Source organism: Pan paniscus, chromosome 3 (genome assembly GCF_029289425.2).
Source record: "Pan paniscus chromosome 3, NHGRI_mPanPan1-v2.0_pri, whole genome shotgun sequence".
In the NCBI taxonomy this organism is placed as follows: domain Eukaryota; kingdom Metazoa; phylum Chordata; class Mammalia; order Primates; family Hominidae; genus Pan; species Pan paniscus.
The window spans coordinates 142,721,033-142,742,865 of NC_073252.2; the positions used below are offsets into that span (position 1 = coordinate 142,721,033).

The 21,833-nt window shown below is 37.4% G+C and overlaps 1 protein-coding gene and 1 pseudogene across 3 annotated transcripts in view; one reads left to right on the forward strand and one right to left on the reverse strand.

Moving 5' to 3' along the window:
* Positions 1-21,833, reverse strand: part of ANAPC10 (anaphase promoting complex subunit 10) — a 458,050-nt gene that overhangs the window by 200,446 nt on the left and 235,771 nt on the right. The gene's annotated exons all lie outside the window — the stretch shown is intronic.
* Positions 1,277-4,400, forward strand: LOC100989587 (60 kDa heat shock protein, mitochondrial-like; annotated as a pseudogene).

Here is a 21,833-nt window from a genome sequence, read left to right on the forward strand (position 1 = left end):
ACTAGGAAAAAAAAAACTAAGCACAAAGTCAACAGAAGAAAGGAAATAAAAGTCAGAACAGAAATAAATGAAATAAAGACTAAAAAAGAATCAATAAAACTACAAGATTTTTTAAAAACTTAGTTATACTAAGAAAGAAAGAAGACTCAAATAAAATCAGAAATGAAAGAGGTGACATTACAACTCATACCACAGAAATACAAAGGATCATAAGAAACTATTATGAATAATTCTGTGTCAACAAATCAGCTAACCTAGAAGAAATGGATAAATTCCTAGAAACATACAACCCACCAAGACTGAATCATAAAGATATAGAAAATCTGAATAGACCAACAACAAGTAGAAAGCTTGAATCACTAACAAAAGGTCTCTCGTCAAAGAAAAGCCCAGAACCGGATAGCCTCATGGAAAATTCTTCCAAACATTTAAAGAAAAACTAATACAATTTCTTCTTAAACTCCTTTTAAAACTTGAAAAGGAAGGAAAACTTCCAAACACATTTTATTAGACCAGCTTTGCCCTGATACCAAAGCCAGAAAAGGACATTACAGACCAATATCCCTGATAAACACGGAAGCAAAAATCCTCAAAAGAATACTAACAAACCAAGTTCAATAGCACATTTAAAAAATAATATTTCATGATCAAGTAGGATTTACCCCTATCCTAGCAAGGATTATTCAACATACTCAAGTCAATAAATGTGATACACCACATTAACAGAATAAAATACAAAAATTATATGATCATCTCAGTACATGCAGAAAAAGCATTTGACAAAATTCATAATCCTTTTATGTTAAAAACTGTCAATAAGTTATGTGTAGAAGGAAGGTACCTCAATAAAATAAAAGACATATAGGACAAGCCCACAGCTAACATCACCCTCAATGGTGAAAAGCTGAAAGCTTTTCCAGTAAGATCAGAAAAAGGCAAAGTTGCCCACTTTCAGCACTTCTATTCAATATTTGATCATTTAAACTGCTTATGAAGTATGGCTATTAATTCAATGTTCATCAAAACTGTAGTAAGTCCCAACCAAGGTGTCGGGCACTATTATAATAAATAAGAATATATTATTTAATAAGAAATACACACCACTCCAGCCTTTATAAAACATGTAGTTCAAAGTAGAATAAAGGACTTTTAATTAGTCATTAGGCAAATAGGACAATGAAACAAAAGACATAGCTCAGAAACAAATATATACTGCCCTCACTGACTGCCGACGACCTGCCTCACCAAGCGCACGCCCTGCTGCCGCCCCGCAGAAATGCTTTGTTTACCCACAGTCTTTTGCCAGATAAGACCAGTGTCCAGGGTACTGGCTCCTCATCTCACTTAGGCTTATGCCAAAGATAATTTTGGTGCAGATGCCTGAGGCTTAATGCTTCAAGGTGTAGACCTTTTAGCCCATGCTGTAGCCGTTACAGTGGGGCCAAAGGGAAGAACAGTGATTATTGAGCAGACAGAGCTGGGGAAGTCCTAAAGTAACAAAAGATAGTGTGACTGTTGCAAAGTCAATTGACTTAAAGGATAAATATAAAAATACTGGAGCAAAACTTGTTCAAGATGTTGCCAATAACACAAATGAAGAGGCTGTGGATGGCACTACCACTGTTACTGCACTGGCACGCTCTATTGCCAAGGAAGGCTTCAAGAAGATTAGCAAAGGGGCTAATCCGGTGGAAATCAGGAGAGGTGTGATGTTAGCTGTTGATGCTATAATCGCTGAACCAAAAAAGCAGTCTAAACCTGTGACCACCCCTGAAGAAATTGCACGGGTTGCTACAATTTCTGCAAATGGAGACAAAGAAATTGGCAATATCATCTCTGATGCAATGAAAAAGGTTGGAAGCAAGGGTATCATCACAGTAAATAATGGGAAAAGTACCGAATGATGAATTAGAAATTATCGAAGGCATTAAGTTTGATTAAGGCTATATTTCTCCATACTTAATTAATACATCAAAAGGTCAGAAATGTGAATTCCAGGATGCCTATGTTCTGCTGAGTGAAAAGAAAATTTCTAGTGTCCAGTCCATTGTACCTGCTCTTGAAATTGCCAATGCTTACTGTAAGCCTTGGTCATAATTGCTGAAGACGTTAATGGAGAAGCTCTAAGTACACTCGTCTTGAATAGGCTAAAGGTTGGTCTTCAGGTTGTGGCAGTCAAGGATCCAGGGTTTGGTGACAATAGAAACAACCAGCTTAAAGATATGGCTATTGCTACTGGTGGTGCAGTGTTTGCAGAAGAGGGGTTGACCCTAAATCTTGAAGACGTTCAGCCTCATGACTTAGGAAAAGTTGGAGAGGTCATTGTGACCAAAGACGATGCCATGCTTTTAAAAGGAAAAGGTGACAAGGCTCAAATTGAAAAATGTGTTCAAGAAATCATTGAGCAGTTAGATGTCACAACTAGTGAATATGAAAAGGAAAAACTGAATGAACACTGGCAAAACTTTCAGATGGAGTAGCTGTGCTAAAGGTTGGTGGGACAAGTGATGCTGAAGTGAATGAAAAGCAAGACAGAGTTACAGATGCCCTTAATGCTACAAGAGCTGCTGTTGAAGAAGGCATTGTTTTGAGAGGGGGTCGTGCCCTGCTTCGGTGCATTCCAGCCTTGGACTCACTGACTCCAGTTAATGAAGATCACAACATTGGTATAGAAATTATTAAAAGAACACTCAAATTTCCAGCAATGACCATTGCTAAGAATGCAGGTGTTGAAGTATCTTTGATAGTTGAGAAAATTATGCAAAGTTCCTCAGAAGTTGGTTATGATGCTATGGTCAGAGATTTTGTGAATATGGTGGAAAAAGGAATTATCGACACAACAAAGGTTGTGAGAACTGCTTTATTGAATGCTTCTGGTGTGGCCTCTCTCTTAACTACAGCAGAAGTTGTAGTCACAGAAATTTCTAAAGAAGAGAAGGATCCTGGAATGGGTGCAATGGATGGAATGGGAGGTGGTATGGGAGGTGGTATGTTCTAACTCCTAGAAGAGTGCTTTACCTTTATTAATGAACTGTGACAGGAAGCCCAAGGCAGTGTTCCTTACCAATAACTTCAGAGAAGTCAGTTGGAGAAAATGAAGAAAAGGCTGGCTGATGTTAAAGAAATCACTAAAACCATCAGTTACTGGTTTCAGTTGACAAAATATATAATGGTTTACTGCTGTCATTGTCCATGCATACAGATAATTTATTTTGTATTTTTGAATAAAAAGTCATTTGTACATTCCTGATACTGGATAAAAGAGCCATGTACCAATGTACTGCTTTCAACTTAAATCATTGAGGCATTTTCACTACTATTCTGTTGAAATCAGGATTTTAGTGCTTGCCACCACCAGATGAGAAGTTAAACAGCCTTTCTGTGGAGAGTGAGAATAATTGTGTACAAAGTAGAGAAATATCCAATTATGTGACAATCTTTGTGTAACAAAAATTTGTTTAAAGTTAAAAAAACAAATATATACTTGATTTATGATAAAATTAACACATGCTAAGGATGGTCTTGATGTACTTATTTTATACCTTACACAAAAATCACTTTTACATGAATAGTATAAAACAATTAAGCTTCTAGGAAAAAAAAACAACAAGAGAATAAAGTCATGATTTGGGGGTAGATAACAATTTCTTAAATAAGACAGAAAATCCACAAAGAAAAATATTGACAAATTATACTTTATTAAAATTAAGGACTTCTGATCTCAGAAGAGTCTGTAAAAGGTAAGCCAAAGACTAGAAGAAGATATTTGCAAGACACACATATTCAACAACAGAAAAATATACAAAATATATTACAAAAAGAATATAAAACAAACCTCTAACATATCAATGGAGTGTGGTGGGAGAGGCATCCCAATAACAAAGTGAGCAAAGACTTGAACAGGAATTTTACAAAAGAAGATATATAAAAGGCTGACATATAAATGGCCAATAAAAAGATATTCATTCTCATTAGTCACCATTATGGAGATGCAATTTATAAAAACACAATGAAGATACCACTACACACACATCAGAATGACTAAATAAAATATTGGCAATACCAAATGTTGACAAGAATGAAAAGTCACTAAAATTTTCATACATTGATGGTGGGAGTTTATTTTTTATTTATTTTATTTTTTATTTTTAATTTCTGTGGGCACATAGTGGGTATATATATTCATGGGGCTGATGGGAGTTTAAATTACTAGAACCCGTTTAGGAAACTGCTTGACAGTATCTACTAACACTGAACATATGCCTACCCATGACCCTGCAAATTTACTCCTAGAAATACACCTAATAGAAATACATAAATCTTTCAGAAATAAAAAGCAGATACAAGCACAAAAGAATGTTCATTATAGCAGCAGCAGTCATGATAGCCAGAAATTATAAATGACACAAATGACAATGAACAGTAGAATGGATTAAACAAATCGTGGTATATTCATTCAAAGAAACAGGAAAGAAAGACCATTGCCATTCACACCATGAATGTTACAAACATAATATTGAGCCAAAGAAGACCCCAAGAAATACACTGTATAGTTTCATTTATGTGAAGTTCAAGAAAATACAAACTAATCTGTGGCACTAGAAGTCAAGATATTGGTTACCTTGAAGGAGCTTATTACTGGAAGAGGGAACAAAGGGGTTTTTGGAGTGCTGGTAATATTATATTTTTTGATCTGAATGGGTGATAGATAACATGTATTGTGCACATGCTGTGAAAATTCATCTCTCTCTCTCTCTCTCTCTCTATATATATATATATATATATACACTCATGATTTGTTCACATTTTTGTGTGATGCTATACTTCAATTAAAAGTTTATTTAAATGAAAAGAAAATTAGAAATTTGATGAGAGTTCTGGAAATTAGCAGGATGATATGCAAGTATATCACAGAAGACAGATAAAGTCAGGACAGGCATCCTAAAGGACATACTATTTAAATTGAACTATGGGAATTAGCCAGGAAAAAGTAGGTGTGGGGTCAGCAGCAGGGAACAGATGGAGTGGAGAAGGAGAAGACTCTTTTAGGAAAGAAAGGATTTGAGCAGAAACCTAGACACATGAAAAGGGCATAGCTCATTCAAGATATAGAAGGAAGTCTGATGCAAGCAAAAAGACCTAGGGTAGGAGTGGCAAGAAATGAGGCTGAAGACATAGGCAAGATCTAGGTCAGACAGGGCCTTATATGCCATATCAAGAGTTTCAAATTCTATCTTAAATGCAATGGAAAGTTATAGATAGACTTATAGTACAGGCCTGACATGACCTGGTTTTATTGTTAGAAGACGGCTACAGCATGGAGAATTGATTACAGGGAAGAAAGACTGGAATTGGAGAGACTGTTTAAGAGACTGTCACAGTACCCCAAGTAGGAGATGATGGTGGATTTCATTAGCCTGGACAGAGGGAATAGAGAGAAAGAAATGTAGGATGTACATTGATGATGGGATATAAGGTATAAAGAAAAGGTACAAGTCAGAGAGGTTTCCCAGAGGTCTTTCCAGACAACTGAGTGGATGATAATGCCAGCTATTGTGATAGGGAATCCTGGAGAATGGTTAAATCAAGGCAAAAGGATGTGTTCCATTTTAGACATACTGACCTTGAGATCTCTGCAGGACATCCAAGAGGAGGTCTCAAGTAAGCATTTGGATACATAAGTCGCAAATTCAGGATAGAGGGCTGAATTGAAGGCATAGGTCATTAGTGATTCTACTTCTTGTTGGCAATAGAATGTGTGACAGAATTATTTTTCAATATTAACATATGCTTTGTTTTTGTTCGATAATTCTCTTTTACCCCATAACCTACCCCCATTCAGGCAACACGACTTTACCATATTAATTGTATTAAAAAAAAGGGCCAAATTCTAGACTTGTAAGTCAAAGCTCTGAAGGACTTGAGGCCCAAATTTTACATCATAAACAATAGATTCAAAATAATACATAATCAGTTAGAATTAGTTTTCCTGCCCCAAAAAAGATAAAGGGTTTGAGGGTTGGGATAGAAAAGAGTTGAAGAAGTGACAAAAATCTACACTTAGGTGGTTTCTCTGATTAGGGGCCCTATTTATTACCCTCTACCCAGACCTGCCCTGGGCTGAGTCTTAGGAAAGGGAGAGAAAACAATGGAAACCTCAGATACGTAATCAGCTTAAATATCGAGGAAACTATGTCTCAGTTCTCCTGTGAGTCCCAGGGAGTTGACAGGTTCTTCAGAGCTACCTTAACATAGGGCAGGGTAACTAAGCTATAACAGACCTGTCCCGGACAGCCTGAGTGTTCCATGCTCCAGTGAGGCATGGGAAAATAATAGAAGTTGCTGAAAGGGAGAAGTGAGCGCTAAAGACCTATTGGTCAATATGAGAAAAACATAACAGCCATTTCAATGGATTGATGACCAAAAAGAAGATGAAAACAAAGATGTATCAAGCAATATAAAAGTCTTATTAAAATACCATTACCTTGCCCCAAATCTACATAATAGATGTTAGCTCTTGATAGAAAAATGCTGCATAACAAACTATCCCAAACTCAGTGTCTTAAAATAAGAACTATTTAGCAAACATGTCTGCAGGTTTGCTGGGAGTTAGCTCATCTAGGTGGATGTGATGGGGGTAAATTCTGCTGGACATGTCTCTCACCCTTTTTCTAGGACTGGTGGACTAGTTGAGGCTTATTTTTCTTATGGTGCCAGTGAAGGTACAAAGGTCGGCACATCCAAATCTGCATATGTTTCAAACCTCTAATCACATTACTCCTGCTAATATCCCACTGACATATATCCCACTAAGTCCCGTGGCTGAATCTGGAGTGAAGAGCTCAGGATAGCCTTGTCCAAAGGTATTCAGTAAAGAGAAAGGTGAAGAATTGGGGCCATTGATTCTGTGTCTACCACATCCACACTTAGATGAAATCCCTGGAAGTGGAGGAAGGAAATATCTATGATTTAACCACAAAAGATACAAATTAGTGACAGAAAAATAAAATCACATTGCTTGCACACCCAGGATTTCGAATTGGGATTTGAAGCAATATTACAATAGGGGCATAAACAAAATGCGAAAGGAACCCAAAGGAAAAATCCCATTCTGACATCAGAATGACATCACAAATAAGGTAACATTTGATGAAAGTCCTATGAAAGATGAGTAGAATTTTGAACAACTGAGGTTAAGCAAAAGCACGGAATCATGAAAATTATTCTTTGAAATGGCAAAGATTTCTGTGGCTGGATCATGGGATTTATTGAGTGGAGCGATTTCTCCTCAGAAGACCAGACACATGTGAGCTATGCGAATCCATGGAAGTGTCGTTATCTTTCTATTTTTTCCTCGCTTATATGAAGGACTATAGGTCAGGAACTGTGCAAGAGGAGGAATGTGCATATGTTGGGGTGGGGATAGATAGGGGACGTCTGGAATGGATAATTCATTTCAAACTCAAAAAAGCAGACTGAGAGAAGACATAGGGAGAACTGACAGAGAAACCATAAAGCTGGAAAAAGATTAGAGAAAACCACAAGAAGACCTGTTTAACCCTAATTTCTGTGTTTTTTCTGATGAAGATGTAGTATTAATTGTTTCAGAGTTCATCAGAGATCCACGTATCTTAAATCTGAGATATAAGCCAGTTGAAAACAAACATTCCACTTGAGTGGCCTTTTAATGACACAAAGGCTAAAGGAAAAAAAAAAAAAGATTTGCATAGCAATAACTATCATTGCTTTAAAGCTGCATAGACTTTTCAGAGCCCTGAACAACCACCAAATCAGGAATTCAAACCGCACCCTGGGAAGGCTGGGCTTCTTTTTGTTAAAAAGAAAAACCAGAGATCTCTGAGGTTAGTTACCAGGCAGTAAAAATCAAAAGTCCAAACTCCCCTCTAACCACTGAATATTTGCCATGTAGACCCACACCCACCTAGGATATTGCCAAAACCCCAAAAAAGTACCATGACTAAGATCCATGTCTTTCTCTGGGTACTATTTCCACAGAAAGCTTCTTATGTCTCTTCCCTGACATTTCACAAAATAGAGAAAAAGGAAAGGAAAAAAAATATCCCTGAGGAAAGGCTAAGTGTAAAGAAGAATTTGATTTTGGCATTGCTTTGAGAGGTTCCACTTACTTCCTCAACCCATGGAATGCTTATTGTTTGTTGAACCAACACCGTAAGAAAGACACAGCTTCAGCTTCAATAAGACTGCACTGTATGCAAAAACGTTGAATAAATGGATAAATAATAATTTTTGAACTCCTATTGTGTGCCAGAAATGGTAGTGAGAATTCTACATGTGACTCAAAGATCCTGACAAAGATTTTATAAAGTATTTTCATTATCCCCATTTTATAGATGAGAAAGCTGAGGCAGAAACAGGTTGTGTATCTTTCCCAAGGTTGACATGATAAGAAAGTAGCCGAGTCAGGATTCAGTCCCAGCACTCTGATTCCAGGGCTCATCTGCTCATGTGCTATGTTCACTGACTCCTAGAGAAGAAATTAGAAATAACACCACCCTTACATTAAACTTTCCAAAGAATATAAAAAGAGAGAACATTTTCCAACTCATTTTACGAGACCTGGATATCCTTCACTAAAAGCTGACATGGATATAATAAAAAAGGAAAATTACAGGCCAATCTGTCTTGGGAAGGTAGAAGCAAAAAAATGGTATACCAAAATACCAACAAATTGGTTTCAGAGAATTCATGCAAACAAATAAGAAAAAGATAACCCAAAAGAAAAATGCGATTTCACAAAAGAAGATATCCAAATGGTTAAAAAAAAAAAGGAAAAAAACTTTTTTTTCCTTAAAAAACTATTTTTAAGTGCTCAATGTCACTAGTCATCAGGGAAATGCAAATTAATGACACAATATGTCACCCAAATGATTGCAAGTAAAAAGACTGACAAGACAAGGAGCTGGTGAGTATATAAAAGAAGAGGAACTCTTGGTACAGTCACTTTGGAGAAGAGTCTAGAAGTAGCTACCATAGGTGAAGACATAAAATGCCCTATGAACCAGAAATTCAACTCCTAGGTTTTTACTCAGCAGAAATTCACATATGTGCACCAAAAGACATGTACAAAAATGTGTTTGTGACACCTTTATTCATAAGAGCCCAAAACTGGCAACAACCTAAATAACTATTAACAGTGTAATGGAAAAAATGTGATATATTTATACTAGGGAGTACTATACAGCAATAAAATGGATCTACTGCTATACACAATAATTTGAATAAATCTCACAAATTACAATGTTGAGCAAGAAAAAAGCCAGGCATAAAAGTGGGCATACCCTCTATTTCCATTTACATACTGTTCTAAAATAGGCAAAACGATCTATGATGACAGAAGTCAGAAAAGGACTTATTCTCTGGGAAGTGTTTGTAGCGATTGGTAAGAGAAGAAGGATGCTGGGAATGCTTTATCTGTTGATCAGGGCATTGGTCACATGGTTGTGTCCACTTAATGTTTCAAGTATAGTTCCAGAAGTAACACCTTGGTGAGAAAGAAGGTAACCCAAATTCATGGTATGTGTATCTTAAGTGAAAGTGGTTCAACCAGGTAGAGGAACATTAAGCAGATTAAATTTCAAAATCAGCTAAATATCCATAGCATCATTTATTGAGTATCTAAAATATGCATGAAACAAATGTTAAGTCCTGAAAATAAAAAGATGAAAAGACAAACTTCCTATTAGCAAATTGTTCACAATCAAGCTGAAAAGGAGGTATAAAAATAATCTATTTCAAAACAAAGTCTGCTCTCTTGGAATTAGGCAAATAGTTTTGAGAGTTTAGAGGAGTGAGGGAAGGCCCTCCAGAAGTGGCAACACTTAAATCTTGTAAGTTTTGCGGGGCAAAGGGCTTCAACAGCCCTTCATCAGCCCATCCATCAGGTGGGAGAGGGAGGGGGTCTGGGCAAAGGTATTTGAAACAGTTGACTGCATTTGTAAAAGAGGACACTGAGAGAAAGCATTATCAATTATAGGAACATTAGGTAGGTAGGTATAACTAGAGCTGGAAATGCAAGACAGAAATAGAGGTGAGGCTAGGCAAGTAGTGGTCTCTTATTCCATTTTGGATTTTTATCCTGTGGGACATTGGAGCTATTAGAGCTATTGAAGAATTTTTGTTTAATCTAATGTGAAGGGTAGATAGGAGGAAGGTAAGACTGGGAAGATGAGGTAGGAGGTTTTATAAAAATTCAGGAATATATGTCAGGTTTTATTAAACAATTCAAAATCTTAGTGGCTTATAACAGCAAACATTTGTTTCTTACTTACAGGTCTGTGGGTCAGTCATGGTCGGTTTCAGCTTGGCTGGGTTGGACCAGGCTTGGCTTGGCTCTAGACTACATAGGCAGACTCATGTGTGCTCCATGGGTTTTCCTTTTCAAAATTCATGATGAAGGAGCAATGTCTTTTCTGTTCTTCTATTGGTGGATGGCAGGAGTGCAGGGAGGTAGTGGGGTGGGCAGAAACATGCAATATCTCCTAAAGCCTCTACTCAGAGCTAGCACAGCATCTCTTCTATGCACCTGCCACCAGCCAGGGTCTCATGGCCAAGCTCAATGTCTACAGGACGCAGTAGGATACTCTACCCATAGGGTGAGGAAAGAGAGAATGAACACTTGTTGAACATATTAGCTCAATCTACCACACCAGGCAAAAGATTATGAACCACTAAACTAAGGCAGACAGAGTAGGAATAAACAAGAGGGGATTAAGAAACCAAGACTAACCAGATTCTGATCCTAGCTATTCTGGCTGGACAGAGATAGACTGTCTTGTGAGGAAACTAGGAAATTAAACCAAAAGTTTTAACTCAAGGAAGTGCCTGATTAGAGTTGGGTAGTCAATCTAAATCAGTTAACTAATTTGACAACATTAGCCCAAGATGAGAAATTCAAGAGCAAAGCCTCTCAAAGGGAGATAATGAGAGAGAAGAATTTAAATCAGTAGTAGGAGGTGGGGTCAATAACAATCTTGAGCTTATTCCAGTCCTTGAGGTAATGAGCATCGTGGAAGCTCTCAAAAGGCAGCCCCAGAACATAGAAAGAATGACAGAATAGAAGAAGTAGGAATGGGAGAGTTTAGGATGACTCCTAGCTGGGCAGGCTAACAAATTAGGTAAATACTAGGGTCCTGCTGAATTATGGGACATAGAAGAAGAGAGTTTCAAAAAAAAGATAAGTTCAATTTGGCTTGATTTTTTAATCTGAGCCATCTAGGTGAGCATGCCTCCTAGTGAGTTGACAATCAGGCCATAGAGCTCCTTCCTTTCATATTGTTTTCATAGTCTAGAATTCCCTTTCTCTCCTCTGTCATCCATCCAAAGTCTAAAATTTTCATGATCATTTAAACTTCCAGTGCTGTCTTCCTTCTCTGAGGTGCTTACATTTGAAATTAGCATACCTCATTTAACATGGGCCATTTGTGTTATATATACACATGCACACACGTATGCACACATAACAATTTTGTACCCAAAAGTAAACTGTAAGTTACATAATGACAAGGCCTTATGTGACTTTTGTATCTTCTTCAGAACTTTAGCACAGTACTAGAAAAATGTTGAAACCTAACTAAAAAATGCGTTTGATAATTAACTATTTCATAGTACTTTTACGACCTAGTTCAAACAATTGAGATAATTCTTATTCTTTAAATGCTTATCCTGGTGTGTATCTCCATGACTATATCCTTGTGCAATAAACAATTGTTGAAATGTTAACGTTGATTCATACTAAGTGGCAGACAAAAGTTAACCTGGTTTAAAAATTAGATCATAATAATCAATAATCAAGAGTCTCAAGAGTTGACAGTTTGTTTGTTTTTTCCAAGATGGTAGATTAGAGGCTTTTAGCACACCTAGGCTACTTGAAAATAGCAAGATAGTACATAAAGATCAACTTTGTGAGCTTTAATTCAAGAAGAAAAACAAGAATCCACCAGAATTATGAAGGACACCCCAGATCCCGGAGAGGAGAACACTGGCAAAGAGCCTCCATGACAGTATCAGGCTGATAAAAATGAGTGAATCCCCAGTATGTAAGAGAGGCAGAGAGCCTCCCTCCGTGACTCACCTTTCCACTGGGGATCTGAGCAACCCCGGCCAAGTGAGAACACTTTGTTTCCCCCAGGCCCTGGAGCTAACTTGGGGAGAGTCTAGGAGACACTGTAAGGGGAAAGATACCAGGAAAAGCTGCAGACATTTTCCTAGACTCATAACTGAGAGCAGAATGCCATTTTTAATGGCATTGGTAGGAATGTAAATTAGTTCAGCCACTTTGGAAGGTAATCTGGAGATTTTTCAAAAAAATTTAAAACAGAACGACCACTTGACACAGCAATTCCATTACTGGATATATACCCAAAAGAAAACAAATCTTTCTACCAAAAAGCACATACACTTGCATGTTCATCACAGCACTATTCACAATAGCAAAGACATGGAATCAACCTAGGTGGCCATCAGCAGTGGATTGGATTTTTAAAATCTAGTGCGTATACACAATAGAATACTACACAGCCATAACAAAGAAAAAAATCATGTCCTTTGTAGCAATGTGGATGCAGCTGGAGTCCATTATCCTAAGTGAATTAACACAGGAACAGAAAGTCACACACTGCATGTTCATTTACAAGTGGGAGCTAAACATTGGGTACTGATGGACATAAAGATGGCAACAATAAAAACTGGGGACTACTAGAATGGGGAGGGGGAAGGGGGAAAGAGTTGAAAGACTAAGTATTGGGTACTATGCTCAGCACCTGCATGACAGGATCAATCGTACCCACACCTCAGCATCATGCAATATACTCAGGTAACAAACCTGCTCATGTACCCCCTGAATTTAAAATAAAAAATGGAAAAAAAAAAGAGTTGACAAGACTGAATTGTCAACTGCTTTGTGGTTTCTTTCCAAGTAGATGCCAATCAAAAGAAATAACACATGTTACAAATGTAAAAGCATCCAGAAAATCTAAGTATTTTCTTATAAGTGGTTTTGATTTTTTATATACTTTACATTCAAGTTACTGTCCATTCTACGAGAGAAGGAAGTATAGAGAGTAAATGATAAGCTCAAACTTATACAACTTTTTGTTTGGAGGCAGGAATAGAAGACAGGTCTCTAACTTTCAGACCAGAGCACTAAGACGAAGTGAGTGTAAACTCATAACCAGCTGCTTGATCCCAGTAGGGCAGGAATAAAAGATACAATTGGGGCAGCTAAAATTAAAGGGAATGTTTTTAAATCTTTTAGTTCCTTTTTTAAAGGTAGGCTTTGAAAAACTTCATTTTGTGAGGTGTTCAGTGGGGACCTGGAAAACTGCTCTTAGCATTTTAACATAAATTAAAAATCATTTAAGCAGACCTCTATTCAGCTCTTGCCAACTGCACATTTATTTTTCTGGTAAAGGAGGCTTTGCTATTGCAAATGAAGGGGAAATGAAGGCATTAGAGTTTGGGCATATCAGTGAAAAAAAAAAGAGTGAATGTGGATGTTGGATTAAGTTGCTCTCATGGCTGCAATTCCATTTATCTGGGCAAGGAATTTGCCCCCCAACAAAGTACTCTTTAAAACATTCTCTGAAAACTTAAGTCGCTGTGTAGAATCTGGAGTTGCTGCAGGTGTTTCTTAAAAGCTCATTAGCCCTCCAGAGAACTATGAAAATAAAATCACTCCAGACCTAATGAGAGTCAGAGAGCAAGGTGGTCAGGGAAGAGCTAAGTTAGGAGGGAGCTGTTTCAATTGCACCTGTATTGAGAGGTGGGTGACTTTCAAGAAGCCTGTAAGCTTAGTTCCATTTTGGATAAGCAACTGAAAGAGTGGGGGATGGGAATGGGGAAATGAAGGATAAAACATTACTTGCTAATTCTAAACATATGTAGCCTGCACATTGGTGAGTTGAGGTTGGCAAAGGGTAAAACAAAATCTTGCTGCACTGCTTTCCTCAGTGACAGCTATATTTGTTGATTTTTCCATTGGCGCCAAGCATTTTGAGTCTCCATTTTCTTAATTCTGAAACAACAGAGGGCAGTCATCTCTCACAGCTGAATACAACACTTGACATCTATGTTTTCATATAGAGAAGATCATCCTCTGTGGGCCTGCAAAACATCAGTCTCACTCAGGCCTACAGAGTAGAGAAATTTATATATCCACAGTCTGGTGGGTTCAGAGACCACAGACTACACCTCTTCCTTTCCTTCTTGGCTTCTTCCATTTCCTAAAGCATAACCAGTATCTGAATAGAATATGGCACATAAGGTTCTTCTCCACCCATTTTCTCCTATTAATAGAACATGGCAAAGGAAAAAATCCCATGAATGTCAACAGCTAACTCAATTAAAGATAGCCCACCTGGAGTGAAAATTAATCAGTAGCCTCCTCTCTTAGAAGGTGAAAGAGAAGTCAGGAAGGGATGTCACAAGTTACCATATCATGGAATGTGAGAATAACATGAACCAGGAAGCTGCATGTTCTGCAGGAACTAAGAAGACAAGGTATATTCTATGATAAGTAATGTAGCCAAAAAGCTTCTTTTTCACTGTGCTTAAGCTAGGACTGGCTGGGAAATAAAGCAGCTTTGTGAATATTTTATTAGTTCTTTCTTATGGGTGAAGTACTTCTTGTAGCAAAACCTTTATTAATTAAAAATAAGCTTTACGAGAATAAGTTTCCTTACTTCTCCCTACACTTCTGCCAAATCTTGTCCCAGTAGGTTGTGAGAGAACCCAACTCACTAACTGTGGTCCCATTTAAAGTGTTATAAACTTTGTCCTCTTTGAAGGTACAAAGCTGAAATATTGTACACTTTGAGCAGTCTGTAAGCTCCTTGAGAGTGAGTACCATCCATATTCATCTCAATATTTAGCACAACACCTACCATTGTCTGTGAATATATTTCAATTGGTATCAACTAATATTTATAGAGAATACACATTGTCCAAAACATGTTGTTAGCATGACACAGGATATAAAGGTAATTAAGAAATTTATCCCTATTCCCAAGGTCTTTCTAAAATAGAAGAAGGTGATTAGAGATGTACAAATATTACAGTAATGCCAGGTGAAATAAGAGAAGTATCGTGAAAGAAGTGCAAATCATGAAAGAATTTTAAAGGAGAGAAAAAGCCTCTCTTTCTGGAGGTATCTGATATGGTTTGGCTCTGTGTTCCCACCCAAATCTCATATTGAATTGTAATCCCCAGTGTTGGAGGATGGGCCTGGTGGGAGGTGATTGAATCATGGGAGTGGTTTCTAATGGTTTAGCACAATCCTCCTAGTGCTGTCTTGTGATAGAGTTCCCAGGAGATCTGATTGTTTGAAAGTGTGTAGCACCTTCTGCTTTGTTCTCTCTCCTGCCAGCCATGTGAAGATGTACCTGCTTCCCCTTTGCCTTCTGCCGTAATTGTAAGCTCTGAGGCTTCCCTAGAAGCAGAAGCCTGCACACCCTGCAGAATCTTTAGCTGATTAAACATCTTCTCTTTACAAATTACCCAATCTCAAATATGTCTTTATAGCACTGTGAGAACAGACTAATACAGTATCCATGAAAGCTAACTAGAGCCAATAATTTTTTGAGATAACCCTGACAGATCAACAGGATTTAAACAGGCATAGCTGAAAAAAGAAAACTGCTTAGTGTGATATGCATACAGAGAAGAATGATTCTGTTTGGCCAAGGAAAAGGACACATAAAGAAAAGTGAATGTTAAGGCTGGAAAGGTGGATTCAGTCTAGCAGAGTTTTCTCAAGTTGCAAGTTATGAATGGATAAATATTGTCCATTCATATTTGGTATTTGGTATCTATTCATGGCCCTTTCTATTCTATATTCTGGTCCCATATGTCGAGCTCTAGAAAGCTAAATATTACATGTGCAAGACTCTTTTGCAGCTTAGGTTTTATATATGATTTAGAATCTGACAATGAGATGTACTCCTATAGAGTTTGGAAGGCAAAAAGGAGATGTGAGCCAGTGGTGTGCAGCAGTGTCAGCTAACAAGATTGAAAATTTGGAAGACATTTCAGAGAGCATTCCAGGAGTCCAGTTTTCTGAGATTATGCTGGGAAATCTCCAAAGTTAAAAGATAAGACACTGTGCCTTGAACACCCTACAACTATGAAAAAGGCAGTATTTGGTAGTCTCTTTCCATTCAGAAGGCAATGTGTATGAATATGGCATCTGAGTGTGCTCCTCTTATCCATCTACCAATTGTATCAGTTATCTATCACCTTAATAATGCTATAAAACAAACCACTTCAAAATTTAGTGGCTTCAAATGAAAGTCATTTATTATTTTTATATCAGTCAACTGGGGACTTACTATTTTGGGATAGTCTCAGCTGGGAAAACTCAGCTCTTTTACACATGGTGTCATATCTTCCAGCAACCTAATACTGCACAGGATTTGGAAAAAGAAACAAACACCCAGCACCTTTTGCAGCTTCTCCTTCAGTCAAGTTATCTGTTATCCCATTGACCAATGCAAGTCTCATTGCTAAGCCCAACAACAGATAGAAAGGGACTATAAAGTTACAAGTCAAAGTGTATAGATACATGGCAGCCATTAAGTGGGGCCATTAATGCAATCATCTACCAAACTGAGTACATGTTAAAGCTGCCAGTTTTGAGTAGGGCCCAGAATAAGAGAAGGCTCTGCAGCCAGTCTAGGCTGCAGTTCAAGAAACTCTGGCTTTATGACCCAGTATATCTAATGATTTTAAAATTGTTACAGATGCAGATACTATACATGCACCCCAGCAAATGTTGATAGGAAAATCCCGAAATTATCAGAGCAAGCTATTTCCCTCTTAGGAAATACGTATTTACCAAATACTCTTGTTACATTGCAACCTCTCCACAAACTAATACACATGGCCTTATGAGGAGTTCCCTATAACTAGTTAATTGAAGAAGAAGAAAAAAATGTCAGCCCGGTTTGTAGCTGGCACCAGCCAAAATTGAACTGCTGCATATTAAAGCCCCAATTGTAAGTAGCCCAATACAAGGACAATCAGAAAAAGTAATATGTTTAATGAGCAAAATTTTATGCATTTTTTTCCTTTTTTTTTCGTAAGAGCCAATTTTAGTTGAAAGAACAAGCAGAGGAAGGACTAAAGGTCACTCAAGCTGGTAGAAACAAATATAAACCTCAGGGAATATCCGCACGGGAGCCCACACCTTTGCTGCCACACAAACACAGAGAACCACGGTGCGTGAATAACAGGAAATGTATGTTTAAGAAGTCACGTGGCATGCAAAGTGAAAACAAGGAAGCAGACTTGCCCTCAAGGTGGAAGGTCCAGCAGCGGCTTTCCAATAGGAAAGTATCCAAGTCATGGCACCAAATAAGTTAGCGGTGGAAGAGATCCGACTTACACCAAGTTACCAGTGGCCTATCTACCGGTCTGTAGCAATTTCAATTCTTGCCTCCTCAGAAGACAGAATTCGACTGAGTGGCATAAGGCAGAATTAGAGACTGAGGCAAGCTTCAAAGCAGGAGTGAACGTTTATTAAAAAGCTTTAGAAGAGTAAGGAAAGGAAGGGAAAGAGAGAGAAGAAGGAAAGTACCGCTTGGAAGAGAGCCAAGCAGGCAACTTGAGAAACCAAGTGCACCCAATGAGCAAAGTTAAATACTGCATCTGGCTCTACACTTTGCCTGAAAGGAGAGAAAGAAGGGTTTGAATCTACAGTCCATGGGAAAGAGCTAATGGTTTGGCCAGACAGTCTTGGATGGGAAAGAAAAAAGATTAGAGAATTAGTTATGAGAAAGTCTGGAGAAAAGGCCTATTGCTGGACTCCTCAGAATGGCAGAGTAGGAGAACATTTGTGTTCCACTGAATTCTCACCACAGGGCTGGCTTCTCCATTGAGGAGAATCCTACCTAGTGAGAAGAAGAAAACCTGTTCTGTGGATTTCATTTAGCCTTTTTCACTGGCTACCCTAGGGCTTGGTCAATAAGCATAGAAACTTACTGGCATGATAGCCGAGATGGAAGTGATGCATGACTCAGCAATATGAACTTTCTCTCACCAAGGAAGATGCAGAAAATGATACTAATGAATATCTGCTACATCAAGGAAACAGCAGAAAACACATAAATGCACACAAACACACAGAGAGAGAGAGAGAGATGTGAGAATATTATATCCATAAAATAGAACAGTTATGGTATTGAAAAAGGTAAAATTATTTTAGAAATAATTAGAAGTTTAAAATATAACTCGATTTAAATAATTCAATATATAGATTAAATAGAAGAATGGAAAAACATAAATATCAAATAACTTAGCTTGAAAATTGAGATAAAAAAATTATCCCAAAACACAGTAGTAACACAGTACAAAGATATGTGAGTAGAAAACTGGAGACATAAAATACGGATGTAAGAGTCCTAATATTCAAAAAAGAGCCCAAATAGCCAAAGCAATCCTAAACAAAAAGAACACAGCTGGAGACATCACACCACCTGACTTTAAACTGCACTACAAGGCTATAGTAGCTAAAACAGCATGGTACTTGTACAAAAACAGACACATAGACAAATGGAACAAGTTAGAGAATCCAGAAATAATGGGAGTACACTTACAACTATCTGATCTTTGACAAACCTGACAAAAACAAGCAATGGGGAAAGGACACCCTATTCAGTAAATGCTACTGGGATAACTGGCTAGCCATATGCAGAAGATTGAAACTGGACCTATTCCTTACACCATATATAAAAACCAACTCAAGATGGATTAAAGATTTGAATGTAAAACCCAAAACTATAAAAATCCTAGAAGATAACCTAGGAAATACCATTTGGACATAGGACATGTCAGAGATTTCATGACAGAAATGCCAAAAGCAATTGCAACAAAAACAAAAATTGACAAGTGGTATCTAATTAAACTAAAGAACTGTTGCACAGCAAAAGAAACTATCAACAGTATAAACAGACAACCTATAGAATTGAAGAAAATATTTGCAAACTATGCATCTGACAAAGGTCTAATATCCAGAATCTATAAGGAACTTAAATAAATTAACAAGCAAAAAAACACCACCATTAAAAATTGAGCAAAGGACATAAACAGACGCTTTTCAAAAGAAGACACACATGGAGCCAACAAGCATGTGAAAAAATGCTCAACATTGCTAATTATTACAGAAATGCAAATCAAAACCACGATGAGATGCCGTCTCCCACCAGTCAGAATGGCTATCACTGAAAAGTCAAAAACAACAGATGTTGGTAAGGTTACGGAGAAAAGGGAACCCTTAAACACTGCTGATGGGAATGTGAATTAGTTCAGCCACTGTGGAAAGCAGTTTGGCAATTTCTCAAAGAACTTAAAACAGAGTTACCATTCTGCCAAGCAATCCCATTATTTTGTATATACCAAATGAAATATAAATTATTCTACCTTAAAGATACATGCACATGTATGTTCATCATAGCATTATTCACAGTAACAAAGACATTGGATCAACCTAAATGCCCATCAGCGATAAATCGGATAAAGAAAATGTAGCACATACACACCATGGAATATATGCAGCCGTAAAAAAGAATGAAATCATCTCGTATGCAGCAACATGGATGAAACTGGAGGGTATTATCCTAAGCAAACTAATGTATGAACAGAAAAGCAAATACCACATGTTCTCATTTATAAGTGGGAGCTAAACATTGAGTACACATGGACACAAAGAAGGGAATAACAGACACTGGGGCCTTCTTTAGGGTGGAGGGAGGGAGGAAGGTGAGGATCCAAAAACTACCTATTGGTACTATGCTTTTTACCTAGGTGACAAAATAATCCGTATGCCAAACCCCTATGACACCCAATTTACCAACATAACAAACCTGCACATATACCCCTGAACCTAAAATAAAAGATAAAAATAAATAAATAAATACATAAATAAATAAAATGGAAAAGTGATGTGGGAAAAATGTTTAATCATAAGAACTCAAATACAAGTTTACACCAAACAAATCTGAAAATTAGTTGAAATAGATAATGTAGTAGAAAAAACTGAGTAAGCAAACTTGACTCAAAAAGGAGCTGACACTCTGAAAAACCCAATAACTAGAAAAGAAATTTAGAAGAAATCAAAACTCTGGAAAGGGCACAATGCCCAGACAATCTTATGGGCACATTGTATTAAACCTACAAAGAACAGATAATTCCTGTATTATTTACACTGTTACAGAACATAGAAAAAAATGGAATGTTTTCAGCTCATTCTACAAATTTAACATCACACTGAACCATAACCAGATAAAAATAGAAAGAAAGAAACCCACAAAAAAAATCAAAAAATCCAAAGACAAATGGAGGCAAAAATCTCCCCAAAAATATTGGAATTTTTTATATTATACTTTAAGTTTTGGGATACATGTGCAGAAGGTGCAGATTTGTTACTAGGTATACACGTGCCATGGTGGTTTGCCGCACCCATCAACCCATCATCTATGTTAGGTATTTCTCCTAATGCTATCCCTCCCCTAGCCTCCCAACCCCCAACAGGCACCGGTGTGTGATATTCACCTCCCTGTCTGCATATATTCTCATTGTTCAACTCCCACTTATGAGTGAAAACATCTGGTGTTTGGTTTTCTGTTCCTGTTTTAGTTTGCTGAGAATGATGATTTCCAGCTCCATGCATGTTCCTGCAAAAGACATTAACTCAACCTTTTTTATGGCTGCATAGTATTCCATGGTGTATATGTGCCACATTTTCTTTATCCAGTCTAACGTGATGGGCATTTAGGTTGGTTCCAAGTTTTTGCTATTGTGAATAATGCTGCAATAAACATACATGTGCATGTGTCTTTATAGTAGAACGATTTATAATCCTTTGGGTATATACCCAGTAATGGGATTGCTGGGTCAAATGATATTTCTGATTCTAGATCCTTGAGGAATCGCCACACTGTCTTCCACAATGGGTTGAACTAATTTACATTTCCACCAACAGTGTAAAAGCATTCCTGTTTCTCCACATCCTCTCCAGCATCTGTTGTTTCCTGACTTTTTAATGAACACCATTCTAATTAGCATGAGATGATATCTCATTGTGGTTTCGATTTGCATTTCTCTAATGACCAGTGATGATGAGCTTTTTTTCATATATTTGTTGGCTGCATAAATGTCATCTTTTGAGAAGTGTCTGTACATATCCTTTGCCCACTTTTTGATGGGGTTGTTTTTCTTTTCTTGTAAATTTGTTTAAGTTCCTTGTAGATTCTGGATATTAGACCATTGTCAGATGGACAGATTGCAAAAATTTTCTCCCATTCTGTAGGGTACCTGTTCAATCTGAGGATAGTTTCTTTTGCTGTGCAGAAGCTCTTCAGTTTAATTAGATCCCATTTGTCAATTTTGGCTTTTATTGCCATTGCTTTTGGTGTTTCAGTCAAGAAGTTTTTGCCCATGCCTATGTCCTGAAGGGTATTGCCTAGGTTTTCTTCTAGGGTTTTTATGGTTTTGGGGTTTTTATTGTTTTAGGTCTTATGTTTAAGTCTTTAATCCATCTTGAGTTAATTTTTGTATAATGTTTACACATAGAAGGGGTCCAGTTTCAGTTTTCTGCATATGGTTAGTCAGTTTTCCCAACACCATTTATTAAATAGGGAATCCTTTCCCCATTGCTTGTTTGTGTCAGGTTTGTCAAAGATCAGATGGTTGTAGATGTGTGGCATTATTTCTGAGGCCTCTGTTCTGTTCCATTGGTCTATGTATCTGATTTGGTACCAGTACCAAGCTGTTTTTGTTACTGTAGCCTTGTAGTATAGTTG